The following is a 22366-nucleotide window of genomic DNA, read 5'->3' as shown; positions in this document are numbered from 1 at the left end:
TACAGAAAACACCCCAAAGTGCCATAAGGAACTAAAATCAGAATGGGTAAGGGCCCCTGGGGTTGTAAGAAACCTTCTGGGAGTTGAACATTCTCTTTTACAAGCAGTATCTGTAGGAGGCTGGACTGGCTTGTAGTGAGTACCAAGGGGTATTTACACCTTGCACCAGGCCCAGGTACCCCTTATTAGTGTATAGGGGTGTCTAGCACCTTAGGCTGATAGAAAAGGTAGCTTAGCAGAGCAGCTTAGGCTGAACTAGGAGACGAGTGAAGCTCCTACAGTACCACTAGTGTCACTTGCACAATATCATAAGAAAACACAATACACAGATATACTAAAAATAAAGGTACTTTATTTTTATGACAATATGCCAAAGTATCTCAGTGAGAACCCCCAGTATGAGGATAGCAAATATACACAAGATATATGTACACAATACCAAAAATATGCAGTATAGTAATAGAAAACAGTGCAAACAATGTATAGTTACAATAGGATGCAATGGGGACACATAGGGATAGGGGCAACACAAACCATATACACCAAAAGTGGAATGCGAACCACGAATGGACCCCAAACCTATGTGACCTTGTAGAGGGTCGCTGGGACTGTAAGAAAACAGTGAGGGTTAGAAAAATAGCCCACCCCAAGACCCTGAAAAGTGAGTGCAAAGTGCACTAAAGTTCCCCAAAGAGCACAGAAGTCGTGATAGGGGAATTCTGCAGAAAAGACCAAAACCAGCAATGCAACAATGATGGATTTCCAGACGCGGGTACCTGTGGAACAAGGGGACCAAGTCCAAAGGTCACGATGAAGTCGAGAGTGGGCAGATGCCCAGGGAATGCCAGCTGTGGGTGCAAAGAAGCTGCTACTGGACAGTAGAAGCTGAGGATTCTGCAAGAACGACAAGGGCTAGAAGCTTCCCTTTTGGAGGATAGATGTCCCACGTCGTGAAGAGTCGTGCAGAAGTGTTTTCCTGCAGAAAGACCGCAAACAAGCCTTGCTAGCTGCAAAGCTTGCGGTTAGGGTTTTTGGATGCTGCTGTGGCCCAGGAGGGACCAGGGTGTCACCAATTGCGTGAGGGGACAGAGGGGGCGCCCAGCAAGACAAGGAGCCCTCTCAGAAGCAGGCAGCACCCGCAGAAGTGCCGGAACAGGCACTACGAAGTGGAGTGAAACGGTGCTCACCCGAAGTTGCACAAGAGAGTCCCACGCCGCCGGAGGACAACTCAGGAGGTCGTGCAATGCAGGTTAGAGTGCCGTGGACCCAGGCTTGGCTGTGCACAAAGTAAATCTTCGTGGAGTGCACAGGAGCCGGAGTAGCTGCAAAATACGCGGTTCCCAGCAATGCAGTCTGGCGTGGGGAGGCAAGGACTTACCTCCACCAAACTTGGACTGAAGAGTCACTGGACTGTGGGAGTCACTTGGACAGAGTTGCTGAGTTCAAGGGACCTCGCTCGTCGTGCTGAGAGGAGACCCAGAGGACCGGTGATGCAGTTCTTTGGTGCCTGCGGTTGCAGGGGGAAGATTCCGTCGACCCACGGGAGATTTCTTCAGAGCTTCTAGTGCAGAGAGGAGGCAGACTACCCCCACAGCATGCACCACCAGGAAAACAGTCGAGAAGGCGGCTGGATCAGCGTTACAGTGTCGCAGTAGTCGTCGTTGCTACTTTGTTGCAGTTTTGCAGGCTTCCAGCGCGGTCAGCAGTCGATTCCTTGGCAGAAGGTGAAGAGAGAGATGCAGAGGAACTCTGATGAGCTCTTGCATTCGTTATCTAAGGAATTCCCCAAAGCAGAGACCCTAAATAGCCAGAAAAGAGGGTTTGGCTACTTAGGAGAGAGGATAGGCTAGCAACACATGAAGGAGCCTATCAGAAGGAGTCTCTGACGTCACCTGCTGGTCCTGGCCACTCAGAGCAGTCCAGTGTGCCAGCAGCACCTCTGTTTCCAAGATGGCAGAGGTCTGGAGCACACTGGAGGAGCTCTGGGCAACTCCCAGGGGAGGTGCAGGTCAGGGGAGTGGTCACTCCCCTTTCCTTTGTCCAGTTTCGCGCCAGAGCAGGGCTGAGGGGTCCCTGAACCGGTGTAGACTGGCTTATGCAGAAATGGGCACCATCTGTGCCCATGAAAGCATTTCCAGAGGCTGGGGGAGGCTACTCCTCCCCAGCCCTGACACCTTTTTCCAAAGGGAGAGGGTGTAACACCCTCTCTCTGAGGAAGTCCTTTGTTCTGCCTTCCTGGGCCAAGCCTGGCTGGACCCCAGGAGGGCAGAAACCTGTCTGAGGGATTGGCAGCAGCAGCAGCTGCAGTGAAACCCCTGAAAAGGCAGTTTGGCAGTACCCGGGTCTGTGCTAGAGACCCGTGGGATCATGGGATTGTGCCAACAATGCCAGGATGGCATTGAGGGGGCAATTCCATGATCATAGACATGTTACATGGCCATATTCGGAGTTACCATTGTGAAGCTACACATAGGTAGTGACCTATATGTAGTGCACGCGTGTAATGGTGTCCTCGCACTCACAAAGTCCAGGGAATTGGCCCTGAACAATGTGGGGGCACCTTGACTAGTGCCAGGGTGCCCACACACTAAGTAACTTAGCACCCAACCTTTACCAGGTAAAGGTTAGACATATAGGTGACTTATAAGTTACTTAAGTGCAGTGTAAAATGGCTGTGAAATAACGTGGACGTTATTCACTCAGGCTGCAGTGGCAGGCCTGAGTAAGAATTGTCAGAGCTCCCTATGGGTGGCAAAAGAAATGCTGCAGCCCATAGGGATCTCCTGGAACCCCAATACCCTGGGTACCTCAGTACCATGTACTAGGGAATTATAAGGGTGTTCCAGTATGCCAATGTAAATTGGCAAAATTGGTCACTAGCCTGTTAGTGACAATTTGAAAGAAATGAGAGAGCATAACCACTGCGGTTCTGATTAGCAGAGCCTCAGTGAGACAGTTAGTCATAACACAGGTAACACATTCAGGCACACTTATGAGCACTGGGGCCCTGGCTGGCAGGGTCCCACTGACACATACAACTAAAACAACATATATACAGTGAAAAATGGGGGTAACATGCCAGGCAAGATGGTACTTTCCTACACAACCCCCCTCCAAACGAAGGACAATAAGACTAGCCATGCCCTGATGAGTCTTCATTGTCTAAGTGGAAATATCTTGAGAGTCCATCTGCATTGGAGTGGCTACTCCCAGGTCTATGTTCCACTGTATAGTCCATTCCCTGTAGGGATATGGACCACCTCAACAATTTAGGATTTTCACCTTTCATTTGTTTTAGCCAAAGTAGAGGTTTGTGGTCTGTCTGAACAATGAAGTGAGTGCCAAACAGGTATGGCCTCAACTTCTTCAGTGCCCAGACCACAGCAAAGGCCTCCCTCTCAATGGCAGACCAACGCTTTTCTCTAGGGGTCAACCTCCTACTAATAAAAGCAACAGGTTGATCCTGGCCCTCAGAATTAAGTTGTGATAGGACTGCCCCTACTCCTAATTCAGATGCATCAGTTTGGACAATGACTTTTTTGGAGTAACAAGGGCTTTTCAGGACAGGTGCAGAGCACATGGCCTGCTTCAGCTCCTCAAAAGCTTTCTGACAGCTAGCTGTCCACAATACCTTTTTAGGCATCTTTTTGGATGTGAGGTCATTAGGAGGGGCTGCAATGGAGCCATAGTTCTTAATGAACCTCCTGTAATACCCAGTGAGGCCTAGGAAGGCTCTCACTTGAGTTTGAGTAGTAGGGGGAACCCAATCTATAATAGTTTGGATTTTCCCCTGAAGTGGTGCAATCTGTTCCCCACCAACAAGGTGTCCCAGATAAACCACCTTCCCCTGCCCTATCTGGCACTTTGAAGCCTTGATAGTGAGGCCTGCCTTTTGCAGGGCCTCTAAAACTTTCCATAGGTGGACCAGGTGATCATCCCAACTGGAGCTGAAGACAGCTATATCGTCCAGATATGCTGCACTAAAAGCTTCCAGCCCTTGCAGGACTGTGTTCACCAACCTCTGAAAAGTGGCAGGTGCATTTTTCAATCCAAAAGGCATTACTGTGAATTGGTAATGGCCTCCAATGGTTGAAAATGCAGTTTTAGGTTTAGCATCTTCTGATAATTTGATCTGCCAATACCCTGCAGTCAAATCAAAAGTGCTTAGATACTTGGCAGATGCCAGTGTATCTATGAGCTCATCTGCCCTGGGTATAGGGTGCGCATCAGTTTTGGTTACCTGGTTGAGACCTCTGTAGTCGACACAAAACCGCATTTCCTTCTTTCCATCCTTGGAATGAGGTTTTGGTACAAGTACCACAGGAGAGGCCCATGGACTTTCAGAGTGCTCAACCACTCCCAGTTCAAGCATTTTCTGTACCTCTTGCTTTATGCAGTCTCTGACATGGTCAGGCTGCCTATAGATCTTACTTTTGACAGGCAAGCTGTCTCCAGTATCTATAGTGTGCTCACACCAAGAAGTGGAACCTGGCACAGTAGAGAAGAGTTCAGAAAACTGACCTAGGAGATTTATGCAGTGGTCTTTCTGCTCAGCAGTAAGACAATCTGCCAAAACTACACCTTCCACTAGAGCATCTTGTTCTGTGGAAGAGAAGAGATCAGGGAGAGGGTCACTCTCTTCTTCCTGTCCCTCATCTGTTGCCATGAGCAGGGTGAGATCAGCCCTGTCATAGTAGGGTTTCAGGCGATTGACATGGAGCACCCTAAGGGGACTCCTGGCAGTGCCTAAGTCAACTAAGTAGATGACTTCTCCCTTACTTTCAACAATTATATGGGGTCCACTCCATTTGTCTTGGAGTGCTCTTGGTGCCACAGGCTCCAAGACCCACACTTTCTGCCCTGGTTGGTACTGAACCAAAACAGCCTTCTGGTCATGGCATTGCTTTTGGAGCTCTTGGCTGGCCTGAAGGTTTTTACTGGCCTTTTTCATGTACTCAGCCATCCTTGATCTTAGGCCAAGTACATAGTCCACTATGTCTTGCTTTGGAGCTTTTAAAGGTTGTTCCCAACCCTCCTTAACAAGTGTTAGAGGACCTCTCACAGGGTGTCCAAATAGGAGTTCAAAGGGGCTGAAGCCCACTCCTTTTTGGGGTACCTCCCTGTAAGCAAAAAGGAGGCAAGGTAACAGGATATCCCATCTCCTGCGGAGTTTTTCAGGGAGTCCCATAATCATGCCTTTGAGAGTTTTGTTAAATCTCTCCACCAGTCCATTTGTTTGTGGATGATAGGGTGCGGTGAACTTGTATGTAACACCACACTCCTTCCACATGGCCTTTAAGTAAGCAGACATGAAATTGCTTCCCCTGTCTGATACCACCTCTTTTGGGAAGCCCACCCTGGAAAAGATTCCCAGGAGGGCCTTTGCCACTGCAGGAGCTGTAGTGGTCCTTAGAGGAATTGCTTCAGGATATCTGGTGGCATGGTCCACTACCACCAAGATAAACCTATTGCCTGAAGCAGTAGGAGGGTCAAGGGGGCCAACTATGTCAACCCCTACCCTTTCAAAGGGAACCCCAACCACAGGCAGTGGGATAAGGGGTGCCTTTGGAGTGCCACCTGTCTTGCCACTGGCTTGACAGGTTTCACAGGACTTACAAAATTCCTTTGTGTCCTCTGACATTCTAGGCCAATGAAACAAGGGGACAAGCCTGTCCCAAGTTTTCATTTGCCCCAACTGTCCAGCTAAGGGAATGTCGTGGGCTAGAGTTAGGAGGGACAACTTCATTGTCTTGTGACTAGAGACATTATTAAACGAGGTGCTAGCCCACTTGGTCCTGGCTGGAGCTGTCTTCAAGGAGCCATGTATTAGTAGACAATATGGGACAAGGAAGCGCTCTGTGCATCAAGTCATTTTGTGCTCCATTGAGGAATGTTATGGTGCATATTCCAGTGGTGGGCTGGTCATTTTAGCATGGTATTGACAAGAATAATGGAGCTCACGCTGTCCTTCAGTGGTGGCTGGGGAGGCAAAGGAGGGTGTAGTCATCAGAAGAACAGCATAGTTTTAAACCGGTATTTTGGCCAAAGTCAAATTGCAGGTACGAGACACAATTGATAAGGTTCATGGTGCAAAAGATGGGGATTGCATCATGCTTGAGGGGCCTTCATGTCAAATTGGATTCTTGTGTCAACCCTCAAATGTTAGTTGTTCATATTGGGTGCTGCCACAAGCCCAGAATTATACTGAGTATGCCATGGCCAGCTGCAGACTCACAATCATAAAACAAAAAAACACACTTTCTTAGTCTCACTCATATGCACTACCTACCCCCTCACTCACTCTAGGTTGTGATGAAGCGGCTGTCTGAATCAGGCTCTAGATGGTGATCCCAGGCTTTCAAAACTAGCTTAAAAAACCACGGAAACCCATTTAAATTGGCTATAATGTCATCAATGGTTGGTGTCAGATCCCTTCCCCCTCACTCACTCTAGGTTGCGATGAAGCCACTATCTGAATCCGGCTCTAGCTGGTGATCCCAGGCTTTCAAAACTAGCTTCAAAAACTGCAGAGACCCATTAAGTCAGCTATATTATCACCCAGGTTGGTGTCAGATCCCGCTCCATCCAAATTGCCTTGTTGGGGAGCCTACATAATCTGATGGCACCAGCAACCACCAGTGAAGACACTCTGGGAGTGAACCCTGATAGTTTCTCAATGACTCTTTGTTCCTATAGCTTTTGGAATTCTTTCTCCACCAGAGGGTGGGAATAGAAAAGCACTTGCCTTTGCCGCAACGCAGTTTATCGCATTGAGTGGCCAATGTGGAGTTTGGTGGGCAGTTCCATCAGGCATTTTAGCCCCTGGAATAGCTGGAGAAACTCCTTCAGAATCTCATCTGCTTGGGAATTGTGTGTTTGCCTAGCGAAGTAGACTAGGCCCTAGTCCTCCACAGTATGACACCAAATGAGGGTTCCCTCACCCTCTCTTGTGATGTGGAACTGGACCTTCTTCTGCGTATCCTTGTTTCTGGCCACAATTTCTATCACCCGGTCAGGGGGAGAAGCTTTTTGCCTCCATAGGTATACATCTTCTTGATTGTGCATTGATAGGGGGCCTAGGACCTGTATGATCTTTCCTTAAACCGTGATGATGCACATTGGAGGGGGTCACCTTTCCCTGACATACCAACGTGCAAAGGAGATAATGAATATGTCCTCTTCTCCACTGTTGATCCCCCTTTCGGAGAGGAGCAGCCTTGGTTCACCCTGGCCTGGTTGATGGTCATTAAGGGTCAGTTGCCATAGCGTGGGAGTGGGATGCAAACGTGCCTGCAACCTTTTTCCCTTTTCACTGCTCAGATACACTCTGGTAAAGTAGTCGTGCTTTCCACATCAGGAGCATGCCTTTTCTTCCTGGCAATTATCTGGCATGTGGAACTCTAGTCCACAGTTGCAGCAATGTCCTTGAGGGAGATGTTATGATTATGGGCAACCTCTTGTGCAAGGCATTGACTGTCTCAACTATGATGCCCCCAGGACTGGTCAGGGCTTTGGCGGTGGGCCTCTTTCTTAAGGATAGCTCTATCTCATCACCACGGCTGTTGGAGAGTCCCTTCGGCCTTGCCAATATGTGAATGTCTTTTAGTTTGATGCCTGGTTGGTGTAGAATTATGTGACGTAACGTACATGAGTGACATCCTTGAAAGAGGTGTGGATGCTCTCCACAGGGGCCGCTTATGAGCAGAGGAGCAGCAGTTAGAGAGGGTCATCCGACATTGCAGATGCTCCATGGAGGGCCTCATTGCGGGCCACCTTGGACTGTGTCTCACTGATCTTCCATTTTGTTGAATTTGTGTATTATTGATTGGTTCTCTTCATCTCTCACTTTTGCTTGTTCTGTTTTTCCTTCTCTTCAGGGCCCTCTCTATGAGGCGAAGGCCCATAAGGCAACTCCCGGCATGCACAGGTGCAGCCTAATCTGGAGCACCCATACACCTGTAGTGGTATCACAAGGGAGGGGTCATACGGCGTGTACAGACCAAATTCTCCCAGGACATGAGGGTAGCAGTAACCAATGCAGTGCTGCTCATTAAGTGTTGGGACTGGCTGTGAGCTGGCAGGTGGTGGCACACCTGCACAGGTAACCAAGTCACAGGCACAAGGCTGAGGGAAGCGAGAGGCCACCAACTCACGTGGGAAAGTGAGCTGCGCCCGCTTCCAGCGGAGCAGGCGCTCCCCCAATGTAGGAGAATGCTCACTGGAGCATAGTAGTCGGCACTCACAAGCACAAGTGACATGGGGGGCAGTCAACGGTCCGTCCGCGTCATCACAGTGGTGCTAGGCCCACCGTTTACAGGTCACCCTGTGGGCCCACCAATATTAACTATACACAGCACACTCTGGAACTCTGGTACAGGTGTGTCTGCATCCCTTTTATTTATGTCATCGGCTGCAACAACCTCGTAATGCTTAGTACATCATATGCACTGTGGTAGGGCTCGAGTGACGCTCTACAAAATCATCCAAACAGCTCAGATCCTCCTCGAGGTTGAAATGGGAGCAAGATCTAACCACAACGCTAAATGACGGCATGTGGACGTACTACTGTCAGCAGCTCCAGAAAATATCACTGAACTCTAGACACAGATGAACTAATTTTAAATACTAGCATAGGATACACTACACACCAACTCAACTGCACGCAATAGGCCTTACAACAGATCCTAGTTGTCCTAGATACCACTGCATAGTGGCTGACTACTGCCATGTGGCATGGTCTTGCCCACCCATCTTCTCATTCGGAGAGGGTGTATTCAAAATACTACCTGAATGATTATAACTCTTTTTATCTCAGTCTCTCAGTTTGTAACCTTCACAGGCCACTAAAGTTTGAACATTAAATTGTTTATTGATTTTGCATGCTATGAAATGCTAAAATAAAGTTTAAAAACGAAAGTATGCATACTTAAAAAGCAAAATGTGAAATTGACATTTTTCAAATGCTCTGTAAATGTGAAGAAATGTGAAAAAAATAATTAAAAAATTGAATGGTAAACTTGTCTTGATTTCTTAGAGCAACACAAGTGCAGCCCATCAAATGTGGGATGGCCGGTGGGTGGCCTCAAATGAAGCTCTGGTTTGTGTCGACATGAATAGGACATGCACTGGGAGCAACAAGGATAAAACAATATGGTTGTGTCAAGCAAGTTGTTGACTGATTGGTCATCCTACAGGAGATCATCTGTAGGCTGGAATAACTAAAAGATTTTTGGCTGAACAGCTGCAGGAGAAATTATGTGTATGAAACTGAGAATTCATTTCCTATACATTAATACACAAAAGATGGATACAATACATAAATGTTTACTCGTGTACTAACTGTGCATCTCCATAATGAAAATGATTATATAAATGTATGTTTCTTGCACTACTGCCCATTGTGCGTTGAGCACAGTCAGTAAGCACAAAGATGCACGCGAATATTCGCAGTAGCAAACAGTCTGAGGTGTCTCGCTCCTTTCCGGGATGAGATGATCTTGCGTTATGGGAAAGAGCTTGGAACAGCAACACAATTTTATAAATAGCTGGAACTTCCATGGGATGATCTGCTGAGCATCTTTCAGTGCAACATGGACAGTCACTGTGTATTGAGGTCTCTAAATGTAGTGTGGATAATGAACGTCTAGGTTCATTACCAAAGGACTGCTTTATTAGAAACTGATTCCATAATAGTATGTTGTGAATGAGTAGATTTGTTGGTGTGCAAAAAAATGGTGATGGGGCTACCTAACCTCTTTTTTCTTAGGGTCGAGCTTGCGTCGCATGTGCTTGCACATGCGTTTCACTTGCAAGACTCTTTAGGAGGTAGAAAAGGGCTCGGAGCCCCGTCCACGTCATGTCAGTGTCTTTCATTGGTTCGTGGGCTTTCCTGTTAAAATCGGCTTGCTTTCATTAGTGGAAGGCACACATACGTCATGCCTTTTCCGGTGGTTAGCCCTCCTCGAGCAATTGAGCTCAGGTTTTAATTGCTGAGACCTTTACAGGACCTAACAAGAATAGTGCCATTATTATTTGTGGTGGACTACCATCCACCCCAATGATCCACTTGCTTAAACCTCCACTGCACATATACCCTTATTCCTGTTGAATCCCTCTCTCTCTATCTCTCACTCAACATTTGTCTCTCCCTCTTTTTTCTTTTCGTTCCGACGTTAACATAAGCAAAGAGCAAATAAACAAAGGTATTAAGCTTAATTGAATAGCCAAGTTTTTAGTTGTTTCCTCATACAAGCTTCATCAGAGATAGAATGTAGTGTAGGCACAAGATCATTTATGCAACGCACCAGGTGCACTGTTTCAGGGTGTTCCAGCGCTAGCATAAGCAAAGAGCAAACCAAACGAAGGTCTTTAGTTTCATTGAATAGCCATGTTTTCAGTTGTTTCCTGAAACAAGCTTCATCAGAGGTACAGTGTAATGTAGACAGAAGATCATTCAATAACTTGGCAGAGAAGAAAGTAAAAGAGCGGCCTTATTTCCTGCCCCGCTAAACCTTGTGAATCTACAGAAGCAGCGCATTGGATGATCTGCGGGATTGGTCGGGCAGTAAAGAGTAAGGGCCTGATTTAGAGTTTGACGGTTGGATAATCTGTCACAAACGTGACGGGTTTATGACGGAAATCCTGTCTTCTGTATTACAAGTGCCAAATGCACTTGTAATTTGACTGAGAGGATATCAGTCATGTTTGTGATGGAGTACCCCATCCGCCAAGCTCTAAATCGGGTCCTAGGTCTATTTTTCTTCAAATTGTTTTTATTATTTTTTTCAAAGCATGTAACAATTGCAATTGACGTTGCCCATCAGTACAGTGAGTACAGTGGTCAAGTAATACAGTTTGTATGCTTCAAAGAAAGGATAGAACAAAACAGGAAGAGAAGTATGAGTCAAGAAAAAAAGATGATACATGTGAGATAGCAAAGGGTGGAAGACTCCGGTGATCCGTGCTTGGCACAAACTGCAGCTCCCCGTCGCATTGTCACAAACTGTGTCTTAGCACTGGGGCGGGCAAGGTCCTAATTCTCTTAATGAGATATTTTGGGCCTTCGTATGGAAAGCTCTGGGAGCCATTAGCAGTGTTTCAAACTGGATTATTTTATGCACCAGGAGACAATGAAGCAGTTTGAGGTGAAATGTCTAGTGCTTAGTTTGAGCCGGTGGTTTCCAATGTTCAGCACTTGCCCTTAATTGCCAATACCGGTACTTATGACAGTCTGCCACATGGTGGCGCTGTCTAATTTAGAGGTGAGCACAAAATAAGGGCCAGATGTAGCAAGAAGGCAAATTGCGAGTTGCAATTTGTGAGTCCTTCCGACTCGCAAATTGCAACTCGCAATTTGGAATGCAGAAAGGTGTCTCAGACACCGTCTGCGACTCGCTATGGGGTCGCAAAGACCCACCTCATTAATATTAATGAGGTGGGTTGCAATTTGCGACCCCATAGCGACTATGTGCACTCACGGGGATGGAGGCCTGCTGGGAACAGCAGACCTCCATGTCCGTGACTGCTTTTAAATAAAGCAGTTTTTTTTTTTCAAAGTGCAACCTGTTTTCCTTAAAGGAAAACGAGCTGCACTTTGAAAAATAAACCGAAACCTTTTGTTTCAGTATTTTTCAGGGCAGGTAGCGGTCCATTGGACCACTGCCTGCTCTGAAAAATTATTTTTTGGTCCAGACACAAAGGGGAAGGGGTCCCATGGGGACCCCTTCCTGTTTGCGACTGGGTTACCATCCACTTCAAGTGGATGGTAACTGCGAGTCCATTTGCGACTGCTTTTGCGGTTGCAAATGGAATTGCATACCATTGCGACTCGCAAATAGGAAGGGAACACCCCTTCCTATTTGCGACTCGGAAATGCATTTTGCGAGTCGGTTCCGACTCGCACAATGCATTTCTACATACCAGATGGGCTTTAGCGAGTCGCAAACAGCGTTTTTCGCCGTTTGCGAGTCGCTAAACCTTTCCTACATCTGGCCCTAAGTTCTTTATTAATTCAGTATACATCACAAATGACAAATACCTCCAACCCAGCCATTCTCTCAGCTTTAGGCGCGTGGAGTAGTCTGTCACCCTGGTAGGAGTGTGATGGTTAGTAGTTGTGTTGGCACTGTCATTGGCAGCGCTGGCAGAGGCAATGCGTGGTGCAAGCTGCAGTGGCCTCCTGCCTACGACCAGTCGTGGCTCGTGCGAAGCAGAAGGGGCGGGGCGGCACGGATAACATTAAAAATAATGCTTAGAGCAGCGGTAGGATTAGCTGGGAGCGCCCACCATTTCTTATCGTTTTTTGGGAAGGGGTTTGCACCCGCCGCTGCTGGCGTGGGGGTGACGCTCCTCCCCCCTAATGGAGGAGCCCCCCCCTGCCTTACGACCATGGCTCTTATTTTGTTACAATGAAGCACTGGAGGTGTCATTTCCTGGTATAGTGGGATGCTCACAATGTGCCTGACCGTTGAAGCCGCGCCTTCCACTCTCCATCAGGGCCAAGAGCTGACGCCATGAGCACAGGCTCTGAGAGTAGTGGTCAGTGCAGCCTGGAACCCCCAGTGACCACAGGTCAGTGCTGACCCACGCTAACAGGGAAGCCGGGGCTGGCGTTCCCCCACCTCCCCTGGGTCTGCAAAGATCCAAGAGAAGTAGGGGAGGAGAGTTGTGGGGGTGGCAGACTGTCAACAGCCTTTCAAACAACCCCCTCCGTTTTTCTGGGAAAAAGGGGAAAGCAGGGCTGGTGACATAAAAGCAGTGTATAAACAACTTCCATTTTCCCACTGCTATTAAGTAAAATGAAAAAAATGCCCGGATTCAGAACCCAGCATCCGCACTTGTGACTGAGAGAAATACATAAAATGCGACTTGTGTTGACCTCCCAAATACAATTCACACATAGAACAATGTGCACAAAATAACGTTTGATTAGGTTCTGAATGTTGGCATCGCTGCTCCTTTCTGGAGTGAAAGCAAAGGCCGTCGCTCGAGGTGAAGGGGAGGGGCCAGAAGAAAAACCTTCAGGTTATCACTAGATCTGCCCAGCTGTCATAGCCCCCTCCCTCGCCGCCCTCAAGAGGCCTGAACTGCCCCAAGGGCCTGCCCGCTGCTTGGATGCTGAATACAGCACACTAACTTCTGGACCAGATCGACGAGTTTAGCATCTTTGCATTTTTTACCGTGTCTCGCGCATCTTTAGAAATAGTTGTCCGTAACCAGACAACAACATGGCCGCTGGCAGTCGCTGTAGCAGCAGAGCTCGGACACCTAGCAGATGCCCCGGGCTCCTGGCGGGCTTGTCAGTGGGCAGACACATGTCCAATAGGAACGCTAAAGGTTGCTGCTAAGCACCCGGCTGTGGTTCTTTTAATCTTGCTGCAGGGAGACACCAGTGAAGTATTGTGTGACTGCTGTGAAGCTATTATAAATACAAGTTGCTTCTTCTAGCCCTTTTAAACATTCAGATAAAAGATACTCCCCTTCACGTTTGGTCAAAGTAGCAATATCAAGGCATGGAGTCAATGTTGGTGCACTGAGCTGTTTCTCACGGGGACAGAAAATAGGCTCGAGCACCAGCCCAAATGTCCATGTAACTTCAGTTGCTTCAGTGACAGCCTTTGACATTACTCCAGCAAGACGCATCCTGCCAGTGGCAGCTCTGAAAGCTAATTAACCTCCTTCTTCTGTGTTTATATAGCTTTAGGTTGAAGCCTAAGTATGGTTTGCAAGGACTTCTTCCACCCATTGCTTATCATGTGCATTTTTGTTTTGTAACTCATATTTTCTTGCTTTCTATTTGCTGGCTTTATTTGTTTTAGGTTGTCCAGCATGCCTTTTTCCCTTTCATAGAGCATAGCCCGTTTAATCTTTCACTCTACAACACTTTATATCACTCTACAAGACTCCAGGAACACCACTCCACTCTGACATTTTACTCCACTGTACTGTACACTACTCCCCTCTACAACACTTTACTCCACTCTACGCCTTGCCACTTCATGGCACTCCTCTCTATACCCCTCCCCTCTACATCATTCCACTCTGACACTCTACTCAACTCCACTCCACTCTGACACTACTGCACTCTAATCCACTCTGACTCCACTGCTCTCTACACCATTCCACTCTATGCCGCTCTATTCTATGCCACTCCAGTCTACAACACTTCACTCTACTACACTTCACTCTATCACTCGACACTCTATGCCACTCTGCGACCCTCTGGGGAACTTCACTCTATGACACTGCATTACGCTCTATGCCACTCCACTCTATGCCGCTCTAGACCACTCTACGCCATTCTACACCAGTCCACTCTACAACACTCTACACCACTGCATTCTACACTCTCCACTCTGACTCTACTCCACTCTGCACCACTCCACTCTAAGACAATCTACTCTATGCCACTTCTCTCTACACTACTCCACTATACGACACTCCACTCTACAATACTTCACTTTACCACACTCCTCTATATACATTCTGACACTATGCCACTTCACTCTACGCCATTCTACACCAGTCCACTCTACGCCATTCTACACCAGTCCACTCTACAACACTCCACTTTATGACACTCCACTCTAATTTACTCCACAATACTCTGACACTCCACTACACTCAACTCTACTGCGCACTATTTCACTCCACTCCACTACTGCATGCTACACCACTTGACTCTACTCCACTCTACGACACTCTGTGCCACTCTACTCTACAACACTCTTCTCCACTCTGTGCCCCTCTACTCTATGCCCCTCCACTCTATGCCACCCCACACCACCCACTGTACACCACTGGACTCTGCACCACTCCACTTTACACCACTCTACTCCAACCCACAACACAACTCTTCTCATGACCCTCTGCTCTACTCCATGACACTCCACTCTACTTCGTGACCCTCCATACCACTGTCCTCTATGCCACTATATTTTAGCTATGCGGAACATCAGCCATGCTGGTGTACAATATCGCAATAACACCTTGGCAAAGCGGGTAGATCTTGCATAGACAGGAACCTATTGGCTTTGCCAATGCAAGTTGAGAATTTTATATGGTACCATAAGCTCTAGAAATTTTAACCAAGTCTACCTTCACCTCCCAGACATTTCTGTCTGTATTTAGAGACTGAGGGTAATGGTGTATCCAATCTCCTCTCTGAGCTATTGACTCAACACCCCCCTCCGTTTCTCCATTCTACTTGACGTTTTGAAAACGCTTCCCTTGATTTTTGTCCTGCAATACCATACAAAAAAATAAAAAGAGCATGCCCCCTTAAATACCCTGCCCATTTCAAATCTAATCTTGTCAACACGCACATCTACCCCTGGCAGTCTCTTAAAACTTTTAAGACCTTTTTTAATTTGCAACAATTGTGCTTCTCAGACATCTCCAGAATAAGTTATTTACCCCCCATAAGCATTTTCCTTTCCTCCTTTTAATATAAACACTAGTCTATTCTAATGTACTCTTCAGTAACACTAAACTGTTAACATTGCCACGCTTTACCGAGTACTATTTATTTTCTAAAAAATATAAAAAATAAACCAAGGGTTGGTAAAACCAGTAACCCTGGCCTTCGTTAGTGCAACAAAATGAAAAAAACCCATGCAGCCACGTCAACGCCCCTGTCATGTGTTCACAACATGGATGTAAAACTTAGTTAACGCGCACTAAGGTGGACACTTTACTAGTGATTTTATTAAAAATAAGACGCCTTTTAGTTGAGCCAAGCGTGTTATTGTGTTGTACTTGTACTGTAATTGTATTTTAATTGCATTTATGTAGCACTCACTACCCCGATAAGCTGTTCTTCTTCTTATTATTATTAATAACATTATAATTTTTATTATCACTAATATTATCAACATTATCAATAGTATTATTATTATCACTAATATTATGTTATTATCACTAATATTATCAACATTATCAATAGTATTATTATCACTAATATTATGTTATTATTACTAATATTATCAACATTATCAATAGTATTATTGTTATCACTAATATTATTATTGTTATTATTGGTATTATTAATATTATTATTGTTATTATTATTAATAGTATTATTGTTATTATTGTTGCTGGTAATATTATTATTGGTATTATTAATAGTATTATTGTTATGATTATTAATAGTATTATTGTTATTATTACTGGTAATATTATTATTGGTAGTATTAATAACATTATTATTATTGGTATTATTATTATTAGTGCTATTATTATTATTATTATTATGATTGTTTTTATTTGTGAAGGGGGCAAAAGTCACCCCTGAAACAAGCACCCACATTGCAGGTAGCTACAATATTACTGTGCCAGTGTGAGACTTTATTAGAGCAGCTGTAAAATGAAGACAAAAAAAACAAATCACCATCTAGGTGGGTACCTTCAGTGCAGGCCAACTAAATAGCTGTTGTTTAAAGTTAATATATCAGAACAACACAAATGAAGCACACTTTAAACCAGCTTTGTCTTTGAGGAGAAAGGAACTCTTTTTTGTGAACAACAACTGTCCCGCGCATTACGCTGCAAGTGAGCAGGAGCAAAATCTGAATGACAATTTAACCGACCATTTAATAAACCCCACTTACCAAAGGCCCCTCTCTACGTTTATTATGTATGATATTTTCAGGAAAAAATAGTCTGGCAAGACAACTAAATTTGTCTCAAAGGCCAGTCCCAAACAAGCATTTGCAATGCAATGGGTCTCATGTTTGCTCCAGTTAGAGCTATTAGCGTTGTAAATTCCTAACTGGAATTTTCTTGCCACATAAATTGAAAATGAAAAGTAAAACAGTTGACATAAGCAAGCTGATTCAAAGCGCTACAGCCGCCATGAGCATGAGCACGAAGGAAAGACACAAGAGGAAAAAGAAGTTCGCTTGTGGTCAAATGTATTAGCAAAAGTGCAATTATCCATGTAACAGGGTCGATGGCCAAGGCTGTAACAAAACTTCCCCAAAAAGGGAGAAACGTAAAGCATTTACCAATAATAACAAAGGATTTTTGAAAGGCTAGCCCATGAACGAGTGATAGTGAGTGGCTTGCGGTGAGCCTGATTAAAACCCCACAGATAGATTTTAGCAGGCCAGAGTACTTATAAGCTCGACGTCTCAGACAAGAACAGCATTCTAGAGTCATTCATTTCACATAATATGATGTGTCTTGCCTGAACATACATAATAGTGAAAAATTTACATGACTGTGGAGTAAGCACTCAAATGTCAATTTAAAGGCAAAGCAGTAGTTTGCTACAGTTGCATCTTTATGACTGAATTAAGATCCTCCATTGTCAAAAGGGAATGTTTATTGTACTGCTGTTTCTTTTTGAGGGATTGTCGGACCTCAGTGCTCTAGAAGGGGGGAGTAATAACCAGGGCCTGCGCTAGGCATGGGCAGTGTGGGCAGCTACCCAGGGCCCTCTGCTCAGCCCACTGTCATGGGTCCTGGGCCGTGCGCAACAGGATGTCACGGCTTCCAACACATCCTCTCGTGCCACCTCCCCATCCTCCTGAGAGAAAGGTGTGGCGTGTTGCTTGGGCCCAGGGAAGAGGCCCCCCCTCATGTAGAAATAGGAAAGGGGGTGCACCTCTCCTGGCCCTTGCAGCGTCAGACCATGGTTACAAGTCCCGGTGGGTAGGGACCCGCGGCCAGAGCAGGGGACCCATCCTCCCCCAGGATGGTCAACATCTGGAAATCTGCAGGTTTGCCCTTCAATTGGAGCTGCTGTCCCACTGCCCGCAGAGAGGCACTGTTGGTAGGGTTGCCACCTGGCCATTTTCATACCAGCATGACCGGTGTTTTAATGTCCCAGCAGGTATAAAAACTAGGAAAAGCACCTAAAGCCAGTATTTTGTCCCCTCATCTTTTCATACCTTAAACAGTAAATATAAGAGGAAAGCACTTCAGATTGTGTTCTTGAGCTGCATTAATGATCCCTGGCTGATAATTAAAGTAAACAAAGACAGAAAGGCCATGTCAAAAATGAATACAATTTCAGATAAAGTTTTGGTTAACTGTTGTTTTAGGACCTCTTCAGAAGCTTAAACTGTGAACAACTGGCCAGTATTTTTCTTTGGCGAAGGTGGCAACCCTAACTGCGGGGCACCTATTGTCCCGCACTTTGGCACCCCACCACTTTTAAACTTCTCAAGGGACAGGCAACTCTCATTTCTTTGAGCATTTATAAGCTGTAAAAGAGGTGCTTGTTGTGGGTGTATATATATATATATGTGTGTGTGTGTGTGTGTGTGTGTCTGGTGATAGCCACAATGCTCATAAAAATGAAGAATATCGGGTGAATTTTGGCTCCTTCTGCCATCCATACAGCACTCTGTTCTTAGGTTGGTGCGCCACTGATGACAAGCCAGGCTCAAGCCAGATGCCTGGTTCTGGCTCAGCTCAAGGTCCACTTGGACCCTCAAGCCCAAAACAAGCCGAGCTTTAATGTGGCGTCTGCGTGCCACCCACTCTCAAATCTATGGTGCCAAGAATTTAAATAAAACATCAGCCTTTGATGTAAAAAAAGAAGAGAGAACTATATACTCATCTAGTGGTTGAATGTCAAATGTGAAATCAGAAATCTTAGGATTTTTCTGGGGTTGTCCAAATTGTGTGATCCTAGGCAAATATTTTATTTCACCCTGCTTCCTTTTTCTTCCTGCATTTGAGACTACTTAGAAATGCATTAGTTCAGGGTGTCACATACATGACTCTCCTAAAACACTGATGGCATTGCTGTCATGGCAGAGAATTTGGGACGTGAGGCATGAATATTTTTTAAGTTCATGTTAAAAACTGTCACTTTTGATAAACGTTCCTAGTAATACAGTAATATAATCTGACGTACTAAATCGAAATGCGTGTATATGTAAAATACAGTTTTTGAATTTTGAAGTCTTTATCATGCTTTTATATGGTGTTTGCTGCACAGTTTAAGTGCCAGAAATGTCAGGGCTCAGCTCCCGCAAGGGCTTTTAGAGCCCAGCCACACCCTCAGCTTGGCTCGGCTTGGCTCGGCTTGCCCTGTTAATTTATTGGTTCACCCACCTGCAGTGCTTAATTTGTGGTTATTGTTTCCGGTGCTGAGCACCGGCACTTATTTTTGAGGGTCGGGGCTTATTCTTCTGCGAAAAGCATTTGCTTGGAGCAAAAGACACATATAGAAAAGATGGAGGAAGGGAAAAACGAAAAACCGTCACAAAGGGAGAAAGCAGGCTGCTGCTAGAGTGAGCTGAGGGGGCATGGAGTGGCTTTATATGGATTGAAGAGGCCTGAGATGGCTTCAGGATCACGCTGCCTCAGTATTCCGTGTTCCCACATTTAATTGCAGCAGTCGCGTGTTTAAGAGGAGGGCTTTGGGCACCGGCACATTTTTATTTACAAATTAAGCACTGCCCACCTGTAATTCTGTTTTTATACTGAGCAGGTACTGCAATGTCTCTTGTTCGGTAAAACAAGAAGGGCATACAAGAACAGTAAACCCCTTAAAGCATATGGTTTACTGGGGACGTTCACCTAAAAAAAAGTCTAAAACAGTGTTTCCCAAACTGTGGGTCGTGACCCACTGTAGGGCCGCGAGCCTAATATTGGCGAGTCTTGAAAGTCTAAGCAATAAATTAATAAATTAAAGCTGCCTTTACATTCTTGATTCATCTTGTCACATTTGCTGCACTTCAAAGACAGAGGTCAAACGTCAGACAATGTCTACATGGATGTCATTTAGGGATTGCCAGGGATCGGAGCGACCAAGGGCTTGCCCTTTGTGACCCCTGGCCTATCAAACAGTGATATAATCTGAGGGACTAAATTGAAATTCTTGTACATGTTAATTACAGTATTTGAATTTCGAAGAGTCTTTATCATATTTTTATGTGGTGTGCCCTTTGCGACCCCTGGCCTCAGAAGTAGCACATTTAGTGCCGGGAACAGAGTGGCAGCTCCTCCTTACATAAGTTGGGGCTCCACTCTTTGTTTTCAATCATTTTTTATGACACTAATAGTTAATAATAAAAATATATTATTCTCTATTAGTTTATAACAAAAATGGAGTACAGTTAGCTGGAATATGCCCTTCCATGGCAGCTGAGGTAAGTATAAAATCAATCAATCAATCAGGAATTTGTAAAGCGCACTACTCACCCGTGAGGGTCTCAAGGCGCTCAGGTGTGGGGAGGAGGTGCTGCATTTAAATGTATGTTGTGTGCGTTCCTGTGGGTGAGAGTGTGTTTATGTGTTAGAGTATGTTTAAGTGGGAAAGTGTACGTAAGTGCGAATTTATGCGTGTGTGTGTGTGTGTGAGTGAAAGTGGAGGTCAAAGGGCGTGAGATGTCACTTCTGCTACCTGTGGCATTTCAGTGAATTGACGTCCATGGTCTTCTGCTACTTATGTTTTAACACAGGGGCCTGACTTCACAAATTCCTCTCACTTTGCAGTCAGAAAAAAAGAGTGAAGTGAATTATCCGACACCCCTGCTGGGGTACATGAAGTGTGAAAGGAAATGGTGTAGGATGTCATTTGTTCCCTAAAACACAACAAATTGTAAAGACCTGTGGATGAACTGTACATTCAGCAATTCGGAAAGCAAAAATGAAGCACATTTTTTTGTAATTTTGAAGCGTGGTGGAAAACAACATTTTAATAGGGATTAAAACAAATCAAGATGTTTACTTGGTGATGCACAAAACATATGTATTCACCGAAATCCAATTCCCACTCATTATTATTTGTGTGCAGTGTAGTCTTATCATTAAAGCTGCAGGCCGTGAAAATGCAGTCGATTGGATGGACCATGTGGTCCGTAAATGACAATGCCATGCCACACCATGCTTAAGTTACAATAAACAATTCGTTTCAGGTGGGTGGTGAAAGTTTCTTCTACCAAAGAAGGGGTCGTGGTCCTAAAGGGTTTGGGCAGCACTGTTCTGAAATATAAGCTTACTCACCTTGGAGGTTTCCTTCTCACTTCCAAGAGACGCAGGTAACACGCTGGCACTTCCAGAGCGCGCCGTGCCCACGCCTCTAGGCACTTTATCTGCACTGCGCTGGGCACTGCTGGGCCGGTGCTCCGCGACAGGTGCGTGTACCTGCCCAGCCAGGGGAGCTGCAGGAGGCCTTCTTGGCGGATGATGACATGTGTTCTCACCCCGGACTGCAGGGAATGGCTAAAGGCGCCCCGGGGCTGTGGGTGTCCACCTACCAGCACGCATCTCCTTCTTGGTGTTTGCCCTCTTGTTTGCCCCAGGGCTAAGACAAACAGAAACAGGAGGATCCGCTAATAGTAACACATTGTTCTGACAAAGCGCCTCTGTCGTTTCTAAGCGAAGAGAATAACAGGGATGCGTCATGTACACATGAGCCTGTTTCTTGGTCTGGTTTAGCCGCGCAAGGATGCTACACCTACCAGTTTTCTATGCATTAGAGGACGGGCCGGGGCTGGGGACCTTGTGTCAAATGAACAGGCTGTAGTCCCGGCGCTGGCTCAACATCCTGTGATCCTGGGCAAATCACTCGCTCTCCCCGTGCCTACCAGAAATGGATGTGCGCTTGGGTAATGTCACTAGTGCTCACGTAAAGCGCTCCAACGCCCTTCGGGTCGCGTTGGCGCTGTATAAAAAGGGGAAAAAATACACGGGTGTGCTCTGCCCCCCATTTTCTGGTGATGTGAAGGTCTTGCCCCGCTAATGGAGGACATGTTTTAAAACTAAAAGGTTTACTGAACCATGGCATTAAATGTGTTTTTGTTTTTATAGTGAAATACTCTTTTTAATGGGTTACTCACATGAAGTGCTTGTTCTGGCTTTGAACTCTCTGACAGCCCTGCCTACAACTCGCAGTATACTGCGCTGATGCGTAAACAGAGACAAGCTGTCCATGGTTTCTGTTGCATGCACTGCAGACGCTGTAAACGAATAAAACAAGGGTTTGGCTCTACACCGAGCTAGCACACCCCTTCATCATCAGGCCCAGGCGGCACTTTAAATGAGCAGCACCTGCACTTCGCAGCACTAGTACAGTACACTTAATTGGGAGAGTACTGGCACTTATCAGAAGCAAGCAGGTACTCTGGAGAGTGAGTACCTGCATTTCTGTACTTCCTTTTAAAGCACTGGGCCCAGGTGATAATTACTAGAACCTAACTTACCGACTTCAGAAGGATGGAAGACTGTGTTGGCCTAAGCGAGTGTCAAAGTCGCTGCTTGCGGTGAATGTTTATTCAGCTGAGCCATTTTGCATGTGCCCAACATATTTGTTTCTATTTTCAAGATTTATTGGCAGACAAACTGTGAGAAAGTAGCCTCTTTTTAGCATGGTTTCCCCCATTTTTGGGCTGTTTGTTCGTGTGTTTGG

At 45.8% G+C, this 22366-nt stretch overlaps 1 protein-coding gene across 1 annotated transcript in view; it reads right to left on the bottom strand.

Moving 5' to 3' along the window:
• Positions 1–21154, bottom strand: part of ST3GAL4 (ST3 beta-galactoside alpha-2,3-sialyltransferase 4) — a 428798-nt gene extending 407644 nt beyond the window's left edge. Inside the window, exon 1 of the mRNA XM_069210383.1 lies at positions 20962–21154. The gene's annotated coding sequence lies outside the window, so the exon portion shown is untranslated. The remainder of the gene's footprint in view (positions 1–20961) is intronic.
• Positions 21155–22366: the final 1212 nt, after the last annotated feature.

This window comes from Pleurodeles waltl, chromosome 2_1 (genome assembly GCF_031143425.1).
Source record: "Pleurodeles waltl isolate 20211129_DDA chromosome 2_1, aPleWal1.hap1.20221129, whole genome shotgun sequence".
NCBI classification, from domain to species: domain Eukaryota; kingdom Metazoa; phylum Chordata; class Amphibia; order Caudata; family Salamandridae; genus Pleurodeles; species Pleurodeles waltl.
This window is presented reverse-complemented; position numbering and strand designations above follow the sequence as displayed.